The sequence below is a fragment of the Lathyrus oleraceus genome, chromosome 7, assembly GCF_024323335.1.
Source record: "Lathyrus oleraceus cultivar Zhongwan6 chromosome 7, CAAS_Psat_ZW6_1.0, whole genome shotgun sequence".
Lineage (NCBI taxonomy): Eukaryota > Viridiplantae > Streptophyta > Magnoliopsida > Fabales > Fabaceae > Lathyrus > Lathyrus oleraceus.
In genome coordinates, this window is record NC_066585.1 from 42,267,902 (window position 1) to 42,273,901 (window position 6,000).

Consider the following 6,000-nt stretch of genomic DNA (forward strand, 5'->3'; position numbering starts at 1 on the left):
TTGGTGAAAAAAAAAATCTTAGTATATTAATAATAATCTATAACAATGCATAAAAGAAAAATTTGTTTTTGGTGTAAACTTTTTTTTTTTCAATATTATCCTTCATAAATTAACTAACATTGAAAATTGATATTTCAAAATTTAAATTGTATATCTCATTTTCTTTAACTTTGATAATTTAAATCTGGAATATAAGAAAATTAGACGTTATGGAAATCTCTTTCTTATCCTATCTTATGAAATGACACTTTAGCAAAATAGAGATATTTTGTGTTTAAAATTAACTTTTTACAACCAAACTTTCAATTCCAAATATATGGTTGACTTTGTTATAAATCAACTTGTACTATCTATCCAATTAAACATGTGTATCCAACAAGTAGTTTGAAGCAAACTTTTTTGATAGTCATTTTGTATAAATGTTTTTCTCAATGCTAACTTGTGAAATCGAAAAGGACAAGCCAAATATTATCTTTACTTTTTCAGAAATCCCACATTGAAGTTTACCTACTTTCTATTTTCTTTCTCCGACTCAATCCTCTTATTGCATCTTGTCTCTCTCCAACTCTACCAAAATTTTCTTCATCCATCTCAATATTCATCAACTTCAACTTCATATCAACTGAACCAAACCAAGTTTGTATGTGTCGTTTCATAATCTCATAACGATATTGCCTCATTTTTCCTTTATGTTTTTCTTTTCTTTTCAACCGTTCTTGAGTTTTTAATGTGCAACGTTTGTGTTTTTCTTTACTTTTACATCCTTCTTGATCTTTTATTCATATTTCACTTTGCTCGCTTCATCCAAGCCAACTGTCTTAACTTTTGATTATTTGCTGATGTGATTCGAAGTTGCATGATTTTCCAATTTTTTGCTTCTTAACATATGCGTTTTTCTATGTTATCTTCATTTTGGGTTATATTATTGTGTGTATACCAAATATGTGAATCTGCATTTTCTATTATTTCACGTGAATCATTCATTAAAATATTGCAAGGAATAACATCAATGGCAAGGCCTTTAGAGAAGATTGGAAAAATTTTCGGACAAGAAAGAGTTATGGAAAATTATCGTCAAAATGCATCACAAATGGATTGTCGTTTCTAACAAAAAAGAGCATATGAAACTCATTTTTGTAGACGCAGATGTAAGTGTTTTGTATTCCAGTTTTTGTTGCGTTTTAATTGCATTTGACATTTTAGTTTGTTGAATTGTAATTTCTTGTGTCGAAGCAGGTTGCTCGACAGAAGCAAGGAAGTGTCGAACCACCTAGCGTGTTGAGTTGTGTTAGTGTGTCAGAGTTTCGAAGCATATTGTTTCACACAGGATTTCGACTTAGGTCTATTTTAATAGTGTTACATATTTTGGGCTTTTATAGTTTTGGGTTTTGGCTTAAGTTCCAAGTTAACCTAAATATATAAATAGATGGAGTAACCCCTATTTTTGTAATGAAGTGAATAGAGTATTCATAACATTGTAATTCACAGCATTTTGCAATTGCAAAGTGAATAAGAAGCTTTCCACAGTTTGTGGGCAGAGAGAAACTTTGCAGAATTTAATTCTTCTTCTCCTTCATCGTTCTTTACTTTCTTTCTTTCTCCATTGTTCTTCTTTTTTTCGTTGTTATTGTGTGAATGATAACAATCTTGTTCATCAAGATTGATTGAAATTCTCCATGGGTTCTGGGGGATTACCAACATCTGGTATCAAGAGCTCCGGTTAAACTATTTGTGGGAAGAAAATCACCATGGACACAAATCATCCAAACGGACATTTCCAGCAAATCTTCTGATTCTCAAGAACAACAATTATGAGAATTGGTGCAAGTAGATAAAGGTTGTGTTCTGTTATCAAGATCTTTGGGATCTTGTGAAGGAAGGAGTAGCAACACTTGCAGAAGACGCGACATATCAAGAAAAGGTTGCACATAAAGAATTGAAGAAGAAAGATTATAAAGCTCCCTTTATAATCTATCAATATGTTGATACAAATAACTTTAAAAAGGTTAGTGATGCATAGTCACCAAAAGAAGCATGGGAAATTCTGGAGAAATCGTTTGGAGGCGCGGAGAAGGTGAAAGAGGTGACGTTACAAACTAACAAAAAAACGTATGAATTACTTCAGATGGAAGACAACAGAAGCATAATTGATTTCTTCGCCAAGGTTACGAAATTGGTGAATCAAATGAAGATATGTGAAGAAGTGTTAACATCACGCTCTGTTGTTGGAAAGATCTTGAGGTCGTTGGCTCCAAAGTTCGACCACATGGTAGTATCTATAAAAGAGTCGAAGGATTTGTCAAAACTGACATAGTAAGAGCTTCAAGGGACGCTTGAATCTCATGAACAAAGAATGGCTGAAAGAGTTGCAGGAAAGTCGAAGAGTGATATGGCTTTGCATGCTCAATCAGCAAAAGAAAGAAAAGGCAAAGGAGGTTGGAATGGCAATAAAGGCAAAAGAGGCTACAACAATTCGACTGGTCGAAATCAGCAAGAAGGAAACTGGTCGAATTAGAGAAAACCATGGAACCAAGGCAACCAAAGAGGTGGTGTTGCAGGTAGAGGAAGATGTGGTGGTCAAAATCCAGAAAAGACTCACATTCAGTGTTACAATTGTCAAAAATGTGGTCATTGTTCTAGTAATTGTCCAGAAAAGCATGAGAATCAAGAAACTTATGTAAAGTTGGCGAAACATGAAGAAGAAGAGACATTGTTGATGGTTACAACAAGAGATGAATAGAGATTCAACGACCATTGGTACTTGGACTCGGGATACTCATCACACATGTATGAAAGGAAAGATTGGTTTGTCAACATAAAGCCCTCAATGAAGAACATGGTGAAATTTGCAAGTGACAACACTCTAGCAGTTGAAGGTGTTTGTGATGTTTTGATTGTGAGGAAAGATGACAAGAGGCCAGTAATTTCAAATGTGTTGTACATACAAGGCATGAAGAGTAATTTTCTCAGCATAGGGTAGTTAGTCGAAAAGAACTACAGAGTGTCAATCGAAGACAAGATGATGAGAGTTCTTGACTCAAATGGAAGGTTGATCTTGAAGGCTCAAATGACTTGGAATATAACCTTCAAGATTGAACTGAATATGATGGAGTATAAGTGCCTTGCAACAGCAGCCAACATAGATGAATGGATATGGCATTATAGACTTGGCCATCTCAATTTCAAAGACATCAGAGATTTGAAAAGAAGAAATATGGTTTCAGGATTACCATAAATCGACATTCCAAACAAAGTGTGTGAAGAATGCTTGCAGGCGAAGCAACATAAGAACAACTTCAGTAAGGATGTAGAAAGCAGGTCGAAGGCAATTCTTGAAGTCATATACTATGATGTATGTGGTCCTCTCCAGGTGGATTCGATTGGAGGTAACAAATACTTTGTTACATTCATAGATGATTTCAGTCGAAAACTGTGGTCTTACCTGATATAGAAGAAAAGTGAAGTGGTCGAGGTATTTTCCAAGTTTAAATTTATGGTTGAAAGACAGAGCGGTCAAAAAATCAATATTTTGAGGACTGGTGGTGGTGGAAAATATGTGTCAAAATACTTTGATGCATTATGTGTGAAAGAAGGGATTTTGCATGAGGTGGTTCCACCCTACACCCCACACTAGAATGGAGTCGTAGAAAGGAAGAATAGAACCATTATGAATATGGTTAGAAGTATGCTGAAAGGCAAACATCTACCCAAAGAATTAGGGGGAGAAGTTGTATCGACTGCGACATATATCTTGAATAGATGTCCGACAAAGAAGGTAGAAGGAATCACACCAGAAGAATGTTGCTTTGGTGTCAAGCCTAGCTTGAGTCATCTGAAGGTGTTTGGATCTATAGCACTTAAACATGTTCCAGATCACTTGAGAAGAAAACTTGATGACAAGTCAAATCAGATGATCCTGATAGGATATCATTCGACTGAAGGATACAAGTTTTTCGATCTAGTGAATAAGCAAGTGGTGATCAGCATTGACATGATCATAGATGAGCTTAATGAGTGAGATTAGACTGAGAATGTCAAGAAAGATTCAGTGAGAATATTTTGTGACGAACCAGCTAGTAAAGTCAAAAGAGAAGTTCGATAGGAAGAAGTTAGAGGTGAAGTAGGCCCAAGCAGACCTCAAAGAACAAGACACATGCCTGCAAGGTTGCAAGGATGTGTGATTACATCAAATTATGTGGTCAATGAAGAAGGTGAGCTGGTACATTATGCTTTCTACGCAGATGTCGAACCTTTCAATGCAACTGAGACATTGAAAGATTCTAAGTGGATGAAAGTAATGAACGAATAGCAGAAGTCAATCAAGGTCAAAAACACTTGGTCACTTGTCGAATTTCCCCAAGACAAGAAGACAATTAATGTGAAATGGGTATACAAGGTGAAGTTGTATCCCATAGGAAAAGTGACTCGACACAAGGTGATACTTGTGGCAGAAGGATTTCTTCAAAAAGAAGGAATCAACTTCGATGAAGTTTTTGCACCTGTTACTAGGATCAAAACAAACAGGTTGGTTGTTGGTCTAGAAAACATAAACAACTGGCAGATGTGTTAGATGGATATGAAATTTGCATTCCTTAATGGCCCATTAGAAGAAGAAGTTTATGTTGCACAACCAGATGGGTTTGTGAAACATGGCGAAGAAAGAAAGGTGTATAGGTTGCATAAAGCCCTCTACGGACTTAAACAAGCTCCAAGAGCTTGGAACAAGAAGATATATTATTTTCTAAGGGAGAAGGAATTTGTGAAGTGCAAATCTGGACATGGAATATATGTAATAAGAAACAAGAGTGAATTGCTTATACTATGCCTCTATGTTGATGACCTGTTGACAACAGATGGTTGCAAGAAGGAGATCGAAGACTTCAAAGGTGATCTCAACAAGGAATTCGAAATATCAAATCTGGGTGAAATTTCATATTGCCTTGGCATCGAGTTCTACAAGAGTGGTAGAGGTTTGATGATGCACCAAAGAAGGTATGCAGGCGAAATACTCAAGAGATTTGAGATGCAAGATTGCAACCCAACTTCGGCTCTAACTGAGCCAAGATTACAAGTGTCGAAAGATTCAGATGAAAATGATGTCGACCCAGCCCAATATAGAAGATTTATTGGGGCATTTCGATACCTTTGTCATACAAGGTCTGACTTAGCATACATTGTAGGTATGGTGAGTAGGTTCATGTAGAAGCCAAAGTGGGTTATGTGTTTATGCTAGGTGGTGCACCAGCTGCTTGAAGTTCGAGAAAAGAACTAGTAGTAGCATTATCATCGTGCGAAGCAGAATACATAGATGTTTCCCTTTGTGCATGTCAAGCAATATGGATGGTGAATCTGGTCGAAAAGATAACAACAAAGAGTCATGGAGCAATTACCATGAGGATCGACAACATGTCAGCTATCAATTTAGAGATGAATCCGATAACACATGGTCGAAGCAAGCACATCGAGATGAGGTTCCATTATCTTCGAGAGTAGGTAGCAGATGGGAAGATGATGTGGAACACTGCAGAACTGAGAATCAGATTGCAAATATCATGACGAAGGGAGTGCAGATTGAAGTGTTCAGAAGGCTAAGAACTATGATGAATGTACATAGCTTAGACATAATGAATTGTAATTCCTTGTGTCGAAGCAGGTTCCTCGACAAAAGCAGGGAAGTGTCAAACCACCTAGTGTGTTGAGTTATGTTAGTGTGTCGAAGTTTCGAAGCATGTTTCTTCACACGGGATTTCAACTTAGACCTATTTTAGTAGTGTTAGATATTTTGGCTTTTATAGTTTTGGGTTTTGGCTTGAGGTCCAAGTTAACATAAATCTATAAATAGAGGGAGTGACCCTTATTTTTGTAATGAAGTAAATAAAGTTTTCATAACATTGTAATTCATAGTATTTTGAAGTTGCAAAGTGAACAAGAATTTTCCACAGTTTGTGGGAAAAAAGAAACTCTGCATATTTTAATTATTCTTCTCATTCATCATTATTT